The 15,089-nt window shown below is 37.0% G+C and overlaps 1 long non-coding RNA gene across 1 annotated transcript in view; it reads right to left on the bottom strand.

Annotated features, from left to right (window-relative positions):
• Nucleotides 1-3,126: 3,126 nt before the first annotated feature.
• LOC110837550 (uncharacterized) overlaps nt 3,127-15,089 on the bottom strand; it is a 43,161-nt gene continuing 31,198 nt past the window's right edge. Inside the window, exons 2-3 of the long non-coding RNA XR_002545703.2 lie at nt 14,838-14,958; nt 3,127-3,263 (exon numbers count right to left, since the gene is read on the bottom strand). This is a non-coding gene — a long non-coding RNA (uncharacterized LOC110837550). The remainder of the gene's footprint in view (nt 3,264-14,837; nt 14,959-15,089) is intronic.

Genomic DNA, 15,089 nt, shown 5'->3' with positions numbered 1-15,089 from the left:
AAATAAGAGACGAAAATTCCAGCCTAGTTAAGTCTCCACACAGAAATTTTGTATTTAATGTGTCATTAAAACCCCATCTTCGCTGGTTTCACTCTTTCATAAACCGGCATTCTCATTTTATAGAACTGCGATCTCAGTGTCCACACGTATACATGCTGCAATGTGTAGTATGATAGAAGTTTACCTACATTTCAGCTGTGCTTGCTGCCTCCGTCATCAGGACAATGAATAACGTAGGTAAACGTCTGCCAGACTGCAAACCGCACTAACCCTTAAGACAGTCATTCGCATACTTGCCGCCATGAGACACCAGATCTCAAAACTCGTGCGCTCCGTTAACGTTATGAAGATTTCACACCACTGAATCGGAACTTACCTTTGTAATGTACCGTGTAATCTAAACAGCTGTTACTACAAAGCATTCGGTGCACGAGCACCCAACAAAGGTAACAGACAATATGATAGTCACATACGCCGATTTATAAAGAACAGTAATGTTACAAACAGAACTAGTTGCTAAACCATACTATTTCTGCGAGTGAGATCTCGAGACGATCTTAAATCTGAACCATCGCTCCAGATATTTCGCCTTTGTCCACGAGCAGCAGAGTTTTAGTATAAATGAAACATGACTCTCAAGGCGGAGGGTTTTACGGCTAGATTTACGTTGCGATTTGTGGTACTTAGGGCACGTGTCATCAGCTCTTAACATCACCTTCGTTTAGCTCAGAATATGACAAAGGATGATCTACTGCCACCACGCCCAGTTAACAACTCTCAGCGTAAGCTATATAAAGTGTTATCAACTTCTAATGCATATAAAGATGACGTGATGTTCGTACAGTTCAGAATTTCAATTAAAAAACAAATCTTTAGTAACTACACAATTTCAGATCATTTCCTTGACAGAGCAAACACCTTATTTGTGTTTCGTAAAGTATATTTGTATTCCGATTACAAGACAAGAAGTTTTTGTTTTTTCTCCGACAGTTCATCTTCTTGGACTTGCTCTCAGTTTAACCACTATTGCAACATATAAAGCTCTAAAGATGGAGACAGTAAGTTGGTTTCAGCTTCGCTTTATAAAAACACGCCATTAGAAATATCTAAGAAACGGAGAGCAAATGGTACTGAATGGACTGTATAATTACGAAACGTTTAAATTGTACTTTTCATCAAATATTAATAAAAGAACAAGGTGGACAAAGGAAAAAAGAAATGCACACAAAATTTTTGTCGAAATTCTGAAGTAGTCAGCTACTCGAAAGGCTTGATCGGCGATATGAAGATAATATTAAAATTAATTTTAAGGAAATCATGGTGGGAAGGTGGATTTATGTGGTTCAGGATAGCGATTGATTGCGGTATATTCCACTGATTATCTGGAATTCTTAAATTTATGGATACCATAACTGTTCTTACTGAAAACCCTACTATAAACTTCACTTTTATTCATCACATATTTCGGATGCACATCGATGAGAGCAACGTGCGAGAAAATCGATATCTAAGGGAGCTCTTAAAAAGAATCTGAGACAGTATAAGAAAGTAAACTAAAACATGTGAGAACAGATGTTGTTCATCTGCGCATAGCACGTTGTTTAATGTATCTCTTCTTCTTATCTACAGCTCAAAAGTTGGCTCGTCGAAGCAGCAAGGAGAATCAGAAAACAACAAGAGAGATGAAGAAAAACTCTTATCGGACAACTGCGCTCCGTTTAAACCAATATTTAAGTCTTCCGATAAAAAACTTTACAATTTGTAAACTCAATAATTCGTCGAGTCGTATTCTATTATGCTTCTAATCGAATTTCCTCAGACGACAGAACGCCAGCAGAGAGTCAAGAACACAAATATTTAGACGTTTCCATAGGTTCTCTTACCCAACGTTGTGCCACTGTTTTCTATACCAAGATCTATATTTTTAGGCTACTACTAGACTAATTCCAATATAACATTTATCGCTGTTATTTTGGGTATTTTTGTTACAGCACGATACTTGAGGCCATAAACAAGAAGTTGAAGATATTGTTAAGATAATTAAAAACCTAATAAAATTACTACTATAAATATGACATTTAATCGCCCATAGAAAATACAGGCTTCGCACAATGAAACCATAAGCAGTCAATGGTGCCTTCAACCACAATATCTGTGTCATAAGTTCGGGGCCATAGGAGAAATCGGTTATTAAAAAAAAGGAAATATAAAAAAGGCGAAAGTTGTTCCGGTCTCAAGTGTTTGATAACAACTACTACGACTTTGTTACGTTTGCATGGCAGCAAAAGAGGAATATGTTTCCAGAGTTTTCTGCAGTACCCCAATGTCTTCTTCACTACTGCTTCTCCCTACTATAGAAACACATTTCCTTTCCACTGCCATTTGAATGTGGTAACATCGCCTTAAATTTTCATTGTTGATAATGTAAACAGTGTAACGCCATAACGGTTTGTTCTAGGTCAAAACTTCTAACACTTCAGATTGGAAATACATCTTTTGCGACAATTTTTTTCTCTTTATATTTTTCAGTATTTGTTTTAATAACAGTTCTCCTGTAGCCCCATCCCTTAGGGACACTCAGTATTATCTTGAGAAGGCTTAACTAAGCGATATACTAGATATTTTATTGACAATGGCAGAAATAAAAGGTTTTATGAAAACGGCTGAAACCGCAAAATATACAGGTTACATTTTTAACTCTCAACAATTTAAAAGAAGTTCACAAGTTTCCATTTCCTTGACTATGATATTAACTTATTGGATAAAAAACATAAATATTCATACAATGCAAAAGGTACAGATTTATTTAACGCCAGTAAGAACAAGGTTTAAAATAACAGTCAGAAAAAACTTGAGTCGATATTCATGCCTCGTCACGAGGGATGCAAAACACAATCATAACATAAATATAGTTCATAAACCCTTTAAAAATTATGAAAAGTCCCAAATATTTCGTAACAGTAACAAATCCGAATTGCATCCACGAAGGGATTTGGATCAGATTATATTCTGATAATTATTGTTTATATTCTTTTGTCTTCCTGTCTTACAGTTTTTCAAAGAAAAGAGCTCGGCCCTTTTGCGACAAAGCTTTTTGACTGCAGTGCTGAAACACGTGCAGATACGTTTTCAGTTTAATAGACGGAGGTACTTTGTTCTTTGAGTACAGCTCCATTAGGCAGGTTTCCAAAGAGAAGAGGTATTACACTCGTGGAATTACATCTGATGGTTGATTCTCGTCCTCTTTCATGACTGCTGTAAGTCTGTAAAGTATATAATTCCACGACATCTAGTCAGTCACTTCAAAGTTGAAACGAGAACATGTAGACACATGCAAAGAGAATATGGTGACCTCAAAATCCTATTTTATTTTCTTAATAAAAGAAAAATAGGCTAAAATGTTTATAAGTGGGTTTACAGAAAAAAGCAATCTTCCGATATATTTTTATTCAATTTTTCCATTACTAAAGAACGATTTTAAACTGGCGTTCTTTGTACAATTCACATTTTATGTGATGTTTTGACATGCAAGCTCAGTACTTTTGTTTCAATATCCTGAAAGCGAAAGTATTAAAATAAGTCATGTCTATAATTTCCAAATTTCCAAAACTAATATTTTTCAAGTATATGACCTACAAGAGGCATTAAGGGAGCTCAGGCTGACAAACACGCGCTTGAATCTTTGACCTATTTATGCACAGTAGCATACGTTTGTGACATGCAAATTCAAACAGATTGCACTGTTTCGAAAATCAGATCGCAGACGTAAGCAGAATAAGTTTAACCAAGTTAAGATAGTTTACTGTTGCCCTGTAAGGGTTGGGCCGAGGGTCTCTACGGTTGCCGAATGTTGTTTCAGACTTCGGTTCAAGGACTCGCGTTTTTTATCTCTTTCAAAATAAATAAGTGAGTTTTATCTTGGAATAAATATATCTCATGAAAGAGCAAAAACACGAAGCAATTTCCATGTACCAAATTTAAGTTTGTTCAGTAAAAATGCTTTATTGACAATTGGCTTTCATTGATCGCGCATGGAATCACTGAAACAATTTCTCACGGACAGATCGTAAGAGCTCCAAAGCATATTATTGCGTGTATTCGTATATCCTGTAAAATATTGAACTAGGAGAGCCACAATTTTCTTTTATAAGCAAATTTACATTGCATTTATTATTTATGAGGTAGTTATTAAAACAAGGCCCTTCTTTTCAAACATGCAAGGGATGTACAAAAAACTCTCGAAATCATGAGGGCAGGTTGTCTGGGAAAAAAACATGTAGTACACTATACCCTTTCTTACCAGAAGCGAAAATTATATATTTTTGGACGTCGGGATTGCCGACATTTCTTCAACTGTTTGGCTTTCGCAGTAGCAGTTAAGCATATAAGCTCGGAAAGAGTTTTCGGAACCGGAATATACATATTATCCTCATGAGTTCTCTGCGACGTGCATTCAGAGATGTTAAATCCATATTGCTTGATAGATCCCATTTTGGCCACCAAAACGCAGCACCTCAATGTCTACTTCATTACTTCAGTCAATTGTCATTTTGTTATCACCGATCGTAGGATATTAAAAAATACGAAATTTTAGGTCGTGGTTCAGAATAGCGCAACCTCAGCAACAAATTTCATCAAAATCCGTCCAGTGGTTATAGAGTTGAATCGACTGGACAGACACGACCAGCCCACAATGCTTTCTCGCAAGGAACGCGTAACAACCTTGATTACAAAAGTTAACAACGCGGTTAGTCCAATTATGTTTCTCGGTTAACTGATTAAAAGCAACAAAACATCAAAACTCACTGCTGACGTTCCCAAGTTCATAACCTCTCAGTTTTCCTTCTTTGATACATGTGTCTGATTTGCTTCCGGCGAGAAACAACACGGCGATTATCATGTTCACAATGGCTTTGAGCCATATTATTACTATCGTCGCCTTTTGTTCAATGGCTATTGACTTCAGTAACCAGCGACAAACGTCACAGAGCTGGATGCTCTGGGAAATAAACTGTCTTTAGTATTTGCTGCCTCGTACAGAAGTCACAAGTCTATTACGTCAGCATTTGCTTTTGTATTAGTGACATTTCTTCCAGTAAAAATGACGGACATTAAGTTTTACAATCATGTGATAGCATTAATGGCCACGTAAATTTGAATGTACAGTTCACAACAGAGACATATGTGCTTTCACGTTGTGTACTGATTAGGCCTGCATTATTCAGCTGAAACTTTGAAACTGTCATATTTAAACCTAACTTTCGAGCAGTTAAATTATTGCGCAGGTGTAGTAATTAAATAAATGTAATCATACGTAACATATATATCCACTTAAATTTCTACAAGTGTTTCCACGCATTCTGAATTTCTAGACATCGCCTTAAAAAACATCTAGTCGGAAATCTAGAACATGTGGTAAGATTAATCTAATCAAGAAAGGTCTACGTCTTCTCTGTGCATTATACCACGAAGACAAATTTCCATGAATTCTTAGACTCAGTATTATTTGGAAGAGAGTGGCCGGCTTTACGATTTATAGTCGGGCAAAAACTACCCGTTACCTTCGAATAGGAGGCCCGGTGGGCTCCAGAGTCGTGTGGCGAAGAGAAAAATCACTGGCCCTTCTGGGAATCCATTCTTGGTCGTCCATAACGCAACCAATCTCTATAATGACTTATACTGAACATTTCCTCTAGAATTAAAAATCTAAAATGCATTCGAATATAAATGAGCATGTCGAAAATTATTCGCTGCCCGTAAAATTCTAATAAGTATTGAACCTGCCCGGGAATTACAGCTAAATCGAATAAAGTACGATATAACCATGTATCTAAATAGAGAACACAAAAATGTAACAAACATGAAATTTCCTTTGACCATTAATCAGTATAATCAATCTTTCCTCTCGGTCCATAGTATGCAATATTAAGTAGAGATTTCTTGCTACACTTTTAATATGACACAAAATTGAAACTCCTAAAATACTTCTCACCTAAACAAATTTAAAAATGTGTATTTAAGTAAGAACTGTACAAGTTTTAGTATAAAAATAATTAGAACAACTACTGTAACATTCGAAGCTTATTCATATAAACGTTCTTAGAGAAAATATCAGTATAATAAATAATGGTGTGATTATATCCGTCTATAAGATTTTGTTAGGGTCTCTATATGAAAGATGTTTATTAATACAAATCAGTTTCGGAATAAAACCACTACAAACGACTTTGTACTACATATTTGGATCAGAAATCGGGGAATAAAATATAGCTTTTATATATATTCCAAATGAGCTGGTTCATACAATATTGTACTTTCTTTAAAGACATTCATGACGATCCCCAGTGCACAAAGCTAGTGTCGCATGCTTCAATAACCCGCAATCAAGCCCGATTTATTGGAATCTTCCGGTCCGAAGCTGGCATACATCACCAGCAGACATAAACTATAGATGAGTTTTCATGCCCATCGAAGCGACTGCTCTACCACCACCACCACCATCACTACTCCTGTAACTCCGTCTGATCTACATTCTGCAACAAACTTTGAAATGAAATTCTACGTACGATGTTAGTCAACTCAGAGCAAACTTGTAACTGTCGATGCTAAAACTTCGAAGAGAAGTGCCTGAATAAGATCAAACGGAGTTTTATTTATGAAGTGCAGCCTACTGAGACGGTGTCGCCAAAATGGTTTACGCAGATCTATAATGAATAATATATTATGGCATGATTCTATTTAGTGCACGAACAGCAAAATAAGCAGAAGTCACACAATGTTGTTCCATATTAAATTGGCTGCTTGTTTATTGGTTATTTATCTTCCACAAACTGTTCCTGTTGTATTATTTCTGAACTTCGCCATGAACAAGGACAACGCATTTTTCCATCGTCCAGCTTGTTAGTTTGTATGTTTACAAGATTATAAAAGTTTGAATTTCACAAACGTGGATCGAATTTATTAAAATTTGTTTGCTCTAAGATTATATAAGAGAGTCATGTTGTGACATTTATCTTAAACATTATTATCTGTTTATACAATTTCACTTGTGTCTTGTATTTAATTCACTTGCGACGACATGTTTCGAGTTATAAACCCTTCTTCAGGATATGAGATTATTTGTTACTTCGGTATTCTTCTATAGAGTTGAGAGAAACAACGAGAAATGTCAATTAGACAAATTAAGAATTGACTAATGACCCCAGATGCGTTCTCGCTCTTAGGCTTTCAGTTGAACGGCGAGAGTATAAATTCAAGGTGAGAAACAATTCTTAATCCTGCAAAGAATTATTTTTGCCTGCTGAGGCGTTAAATCTTACTTTAAATCAATATGATGACGAAGTAATCGTTACGTGAAATTCAGAAATATATTTTATTTGGGGAAGTTGTGAGAAGTTTCGTTAAATAATTTTCTTTAAACATATCGTTTTAAAGGTTTCCTGAAGTATAGCACAGCATAACCACGACATCCAGCACTTCGCAATTAATCACAGTCTACGTCCACAAAACACTACGACAGACCGAACAAAGAGGCGGTCAGCTGTAATAGACCTTGCTAGACGCTTGCTTATTAAAACGACATATAATCGATTATTTGAGAGAGATACGGTCAAAGACCCTAATGTTTTTATCGAACGAGAACGCTGAAATATTACAGCAATCCGTAACATAATAAAGTACAACAGGAAAAATATTTTCAAATCAAAAAAGTTAGTTCACAAATCTTAAAAATTACAGGTATCCTAAAAAGATGTCTTCACATATTTAATGAATTAAATAAATGCAACGTAATAAACTAAACCATTACATACGTCAGAACTGGCACTTTGTGAATTACTAATGTGGTGTAGTGTACAAAATGACATTCGTTAGTTTTGTGGCACAGCTCACAGCGGAGAGCAGTTGACTGATAAGCAGCCACCAAAGTTGCTGTTGTGTATACATATTTTGAGAATATCGTTCTGAAAAATTTAGGGGCTGTTACTTCAGTCTTTAATTAACGTTCTTTATTGAATGACCTGGTATTGTTGCTAATTGACAAAGAGAAATATTTCCAAGTACAACTGTACTAAACTGAAAATACACATTAATATTACAACTGGTTCTGGTTCTAGAGACAATGGTTTTATTGAAGCTGAAAGCTAATCATAAAATCACGAAGTTTACAGCAATTATTAATGTGAACGACGACAAATAGAAGGAAACAATATAATGATTTTCAAATTGCAATATAACAGATATTAAACGAGTAGTGGGTCAATGGATAACTTAATGTACACCTGAAAGAAAAAGTATTTGTAGCAGTTCTCAGCAGGAAATTAACCTTCGTATCAAGACACTCTTCCTAGGGACTAAGCCAGAATTTCCAGCGTGCAGGTCCTATAAATTCAAACTTCCGAACACGAACACACTCGGCGTGAAGCTAAACGCTCACCTCCAGCTACAGCCGAGGTTCATCTTGGTTACGCAACCCCTGGAAAACCGTTGGCTTTCGTTCATTTCGAAGATTAGGCACTGGAGTTCTAAATAAATACTGCACACAATGACGAGTCGTAGAGAAAATCTATTCAACAGACAACCCAGGCAAAAATAATTGCAACAATTATATACAGAGGTATCCAAAATATGCAACAGGGCCTCGCAGAAATAAATAGTAATAACAAAACAAGTTTTTCTTGGACAGACAAAGGCAGAGAAATGATTGACTTGTTCCTATATCTAAAATCAGGCACAAATGTATCAAAAACTTTGACGAGTCATGGAAAAAATTAAATAAAGTGTTCCATGTTTTCTGAGGCTTGTTTGAAACAACTGATGATTACTTAATGGTGCATCGTAGAAAAATATTTTTTGGCTCTCCGTTGCATTTGAACGGGCATTGCTGTTACTAATACAATTCGACAGTGCTACAGGTAAGTCATTAGTAAACGCTTCCCATATTTACGTCCATGATCTCATCCAAATTACATTGCCATCTGATCGGGCGGTCCATATCCTCCAGCTCCAGACATCAACAAGTCACTCACGACAGCCGTACAGAAAGAAAGAACCAGAGCTGCTTCTGGAAGGGACAGTCATCAATCACTCCACGTCAATGGATTGAGCGAAGAGAAAAAGCTTCATTTTCGATTCCATTAGCGTCCCATATGCGGTGTCAGTAGTTCTGTATAGACGAGGCACCTACACGCGACACCCACTTAAACCAGAATCTTTCACTTAAATATTACAACATAAGAAGAGTTTGTAGGACTTGAGGTTTTCACAGCGGTGAGTCTGGAGATTGCGTTTCATCGCCCTGATGACGGAGGCAGTATGACCTCTGAAACATTGGTGGAAATCTACCAGAATACACGGCACAACAACTTATAATCCAAATGTAAGAAACTTCTAATATCCCTGATAATTTGCTAGTTATTGTGATGGTACCAGTACTGTAATCAGAGTTCTAGCAGAAGTAACAAATTTTATTCAGTAACGTAGACAAATCTTCTTTTAACTGGAAAATGACTATACCTAACTCTTCGATAGAGTCGAAAGTTTTTGCCTGTTTACTTATCTGTTCATGGAACTAAGTTTTCAAAACTATTTCAGTTTCAGGGATGGTGCTCATAGTAACAAGTTGTATTTCTGAAATTTATTTGTACAGATAAGACTTTTGCATGACATAAAGAAATTGAGTTCTGTTACTGCTTTCCTGTCACCAGTGTTCAGAACGAGTCGATCTGGACACAGAATGAAAGGAGATTTTATTACGAAACGACGCCCGGAGTCCTATTAACTAAAAAAGTTTGAAGTGAAAGAGTATGTATCTTCAAAACTGCCTTGACGTCATCCCAAGTGGCCATGGGTTGGCCATGTTATGAACTTGTCGTGAGCCTCGAATGACCTTAACAAATCAACCTTGATGACCTACACCTGACACAGGGAGACATTAACCACTATTTCACCTGATAATGAAACGACACTGTCATGGTCAAGAATTATCAGTGCAGAAAACATCTCACATTACAAAATATTTGTTGGTTTGAGCTCTTGAACATATTTAATATGGCTAAGTTATTTAATCGCCTGTAGAGGAGTGTTGTGGAAAAGTCTTGGTAATCAGTTTAGCTTGGGGGAAAGGCGAAACAGCAATGCTTCTGTTCTCAGGTGACAGCTGGCTGATCGTAACTTTAGCCTTCAAGCAGTTTTCGAAACGTCTCCCATACCGACAGCATCCCCGTTTCTAGTGCTGAATTGATGGACCGCACAGTGACAAATGATCCGTCTCCATCACGTGATTAGCCAGCCAATTCCAGCAGCATCACTGAACCTCACACCATAGGTTCTCGTTTATTAACACAATCCGGATACAGCAGCTTTACAGTTAGAAATGACATACAAATCGAAATATAAACATGTTCAGGGACAAATTTGAAATGTCCATCTGCCATAATTTCCACCCTGTTTCACATGTGTGGCCTGATATAATATATAGATTACCAATCTGTAACCGCTGATTAATTTTACTAAAGCATGGAAGCAGTACGAAGCTGTAGTATCAAAATAGTTGTTTTTAAACAGTCTTCAAACAGTTAGCTGTAATGAACGCTTACGTTACGAAATAATTAATTTAACGTCCTATTGCTTAGATGTAAATTTAACACAGATGACGGTCAGTACTGCTGTTCAGAATTGATAAAGACTGATATAAAATAGCCTCGGATTATCCAGCAGCGAAGTCAGGAAGTGTAAGACGGTGTTATCGTACTTATCGTGTGTAGAACCGTAAAAGTAAGCATAAACGGTGACAAACGAATACAGAGGCATTTTATATCAAAATAATTAATTACTTAATTAGTCTCCATAAATGCTGTTTCAAGAGCATTTCCTTCTGATGATTATAAGTGAAAATGTAAGTTTAGATAACAAATTTAAAAACCACGCTTTTGACGTAGCAATTCAAAATAAATTAATGGAATGATATCAAATAAGTAGGATCTGATGTTTTCATGGCGGTGAGTCTGAAGATGGCTGCCTTCTGGGTTGTTGTGCCATGTAGTCTGGTAGAAGTTAACCGACGTTTCAAAGGCCCTTGCTGTCTCCATCATCAGGGCGAACGCCCTGATGATGGAGGCAGTAAGATCCTATAAATATTCTGTCAATATATACCAGATCAAACGGCGCAACACCCCTAGAAGACAGCCACTTTCATTCTCGTCCCAGTGAGAACCTCAAATCACATCGACATCTTGTCTGGTTACTTTCATCTGGCCCGGCAAACCTCTTACGCACTTATGGATGGCTCCTTAACCAGTTCATGCGTCTTCATTTGTCCTCTAGGCCCTGTAACTCTTTGTTTTGCAAAAGTGGCAACTAAACTGAGTTCCGAGAAATCGAAAAGTTTTAATTGTTTAATTACAAGAAAATGCGACCTTTTTTTATCTGTTAATCTTTTCCAGTGCCGATTACTTCGAGATTCAAATTATCACTTTCTCACAGCGCACTTAAACTTTTTATGCAAGTAGACGACAAAGAGACGACAACAGAATTTATAAGAAAAGGAAAGAAAGTCAAGCCGAGCAGTAAATACCGTTCAGTTGGGTTGAAGAAGAATAATATGCGGCAGATCAATCGATGGATTTTCGATTTCGAGGGAATTTTACATCGATTCACACAGGAGGAGGACGAGTTTTAAAAGATTTCAGCGTAGTCTTTTCATGAAATAACGAAACATGGTGCATGCATATTGAATGAACGAGGAAAGTAGGGATTTGTATTAAACATTGATTTTTTATGTTGAAAGAAATGAACGAGAGACCTGATGGTAAGAATGTCACTCAATCACTCTGATGGATTTATATGGTCTATGTGGGTCCTCTGACTTCTTCATGCCCCAGAAGCACAAAAGAGCAAAACCTTGTACTGGCATCGTTGACTGACAGCCGTATTCGGTTATACTCGCCATGCAGTGGCGACTTAGAAGCCGTTCTAAAATTTTATGATCAGACTGTCTTTTGGGGCATTGCGCCTTATATCTCGTAGAAGGTGACCGGCTTTTCAGAGGTGCTTACTGCCTTATCGACCTAATGATGAAGCTTTTAAGTACCTCTGAAACGCCGGTAAGCTTTTACCAGACTACATGGCGCAACATCTCAGAAGACAGTTATCTTTAGATTCGCAGTCGTTAGAACCTGATATGTCACCTATATTATCGAATATCATGTGTTCGTCCTCCCAATGATTCAGTGACTCAGTTGTGGACTTCAATACTGCATTTAGTAAATGACCCATTTTCGTGACACGTGATATTAACATTGTGCCTCTGTTACTGTATTATTTTACCATCTAGAATATCAATACGGCGGAAGTGAGGGCCTGTGAGTTAATGGATCACTATGTGGTACAATACAGGGACTTCAAACACTGTATGTTAATAAAAATGTATAAATGACATATGTACTGAAGATTTCTGTCTTCTGGGTTGTTGCGCTGTGTAGTCTGGTCGATGTTTACCAACTTTTCAGAGGTCATGCTGCCTCCGTCATCAGGGCGATGATTTTAACATTGTAATACCGCGTTAATTGTCATAATAAACGTGTTCCGTATATCGCATTCTGAATTATTCTTATTTGCAGATAATTAAACAATACGCAGTTAGACTTAATTACATCATGAATAATAAAGTTATCATCAAAATAATTTTCAAATGCGAGCGTTTTGCACATACACACACACATACACAATGGTTCGAGACATGAAGAATTTTCAAGAAAAATACAAGTACGGCAATGAAGGAAAAATAATATTTGTTTCGAATACAAACATGAGAACAAATGTAACACGGAAAGAAAAGTAAAAAGGATTCAACTGGAGCTGCAGGAAAGTAAGATGTCGGTCAACTACCCCACTAATTTCCCGGTTTTACAGAAACAACATTTCCATTACCCTGTTAAAGAACATGTGATACAGGTCTGTGTCCTCAACCAACTGAATTCAATCCACACACTCAGATCCTGATTATCAAATGTCCATTTTAATATTATCCTCCTGTCGACGACTAGGTCTCCGAAGTGGTATCTTCCCGTCTGATTTTGCGACAAAAATTTATAGGCTTTTTTATCCATTCCATGCGTGCTTCATGCCTTGCCCATTTTATTCTTACTGGTTCGATCACCCCAATAATAAACATGTGGCAGAGAGTACAATCTCCCGTTGACTTTTTAAAAGTGTAATGTAGATGCATTGCCTATATGTAGACCTCGGACACAGAGTTTCAAGGCCGTCCTCTTGTTTGGATCAAACATTCAACTATAATACCGTACTATCTTGCATACGATACAGAATATAAGCGAATAGCGTAAGAGCCTCAAACTGACCGACGCAATTCAACCTCTCATTTGCATTCTGTATTATTTATGGCTTCTACGAAGACGTTTCTAATACAAGGAAGCGCACGACGCCATTATTAATGTTGTAACACGTGTTAGCCGATCGCTTCCCCACTCTTGAGTTCTCTAGTCTTGTTTGGATACTCTCAACCGAACTGGTATACCCCGTAGTAGTTTGCCTTCTCTAAAGCTCCCACAGGGCTGTGGACTTAACCTTCTTGGACAAACAACGTAGCGGTATCAAGGGGTAGCATTTGAACCTTCCTGTACTGTTTTCACGGGATGTCTTGATACTTTACCCACGTCAGTACAGCTACAAAGAAATATGTGTAAGGTTGAGTATCAAAAACTCAGCTAATATCGAATTATCACTTCGATGGTGACAGCTTAGGATTGGCGGATTTACTCCTGGTTCCTAGTGAGTTTCATGATGATCACTTTCGCATTATCACTGAAATGTCCTTCTCAAACTATACGCAAGTATCATTAAAACCATCATCCTTATTACTAGCATTTAATAAACCTCCGAAAAACAAAGATAACTCACTTATTTAGAGTAACTAAACTCAATTTATTGAGGCCTGCCAACTTGTAATACTATGTGCCTACAGTTCACCCAAAATACCGTAAACATAAATTAAAAACATTTATGATTAATGTTTCATAAAACGAAATAATATTACATTTACACAAAAAACCTTGTAGGATTTTTACATTGCAATATAATCTATAAATCGTTAAAATTGCACAGATTTTATCACGTACGAAAATACGCGACGTGTTGAAAATTATTCACCACGTTTCAAGTTAAAAAAAAGGCAGATTTACATAAAATTAGTTTTAATACACACATTCTACGATTCCGTAAAAATACGTATTAATCTTGCAGATTTTATAACCTACAGTGAGGGCTAATTTTGTATTTAATACACCAGTTGAGTTCAAACGTGACGTCTCATATGGGCTTAGCCTATTGTGTCATATCACAATGTGCTGAATAACAGACAGAGGGTGTGTGGATGAGGAGACTGAACACAATGTTTCTTAAATACACTGCCTCACTATAGAGGCGTAGGGGGTACTTTAAATTTTAACATCCTTTTCAACTCCGAAAAACGACTTACTATACCAGCAACAGAGAATTGCTACTAATACAATTAAAATCCTTACGGTAGATATACTATATTCAGAAGTTTCATTTAGGTTTAAATATGGCTTGCAAGATAAATTTATTCGCTCAATACTCCTTACTACAGAAGAAATTTCTCTCACGTTATGTTATATTTGGCAAACTGAGAGCTTAAGCGTCAGGTGCGATATTTCAGCATACGATTAGGAAAGTACTGACATTTTTCAGGTTTCAACATATGCTATCTCATATGTTGTTAGGGTAGACCGACCCATCTGGTCAATCCTAATGAAAACAAGTCATTTCCACAATAACTAAAGAGAATTTTAAATACTTACGTTTTCTCGATTCCTCTGCTATTGCACTGTTATTTCTTGCGCAGCACCTTCGTACGCCATTTTTATAACACTCCCCGCACCAAAGATATAATGTCACACAAATTTAGAGCCGGTTTTCACTCTGTAACAACAAAGGAAACAATTAGAAACGACGAAGGATGGGACAAACCATCACGTTCCAACAGAACAGGCTTTACAACTAGTGACTCCACTCTCCGCGGCGCGGAGCGCCGTTCTCCTGCGGCAACTTCT

This window comes from Zootermopsis nevadensis, unplaced genomic scaffold (assembly GCF_977971745.1).
Source record: "Zootermopsis nevadensis isolate Lab colony 2312 unplaced genomic scaffold, Znev_1.0 Znev_ptg000004l, whole genome shotgun sequence".
Taxonomy (NCBI): Eukaryota; Metazoa; Arthropoda; class Insecta; order Blattodea; family Termopsidae; genus Zootermopsis; species Zootermopsis nevadensis.
This window is presented reverse-complemented; position numbering and strand designations above follow the sequence as displayed.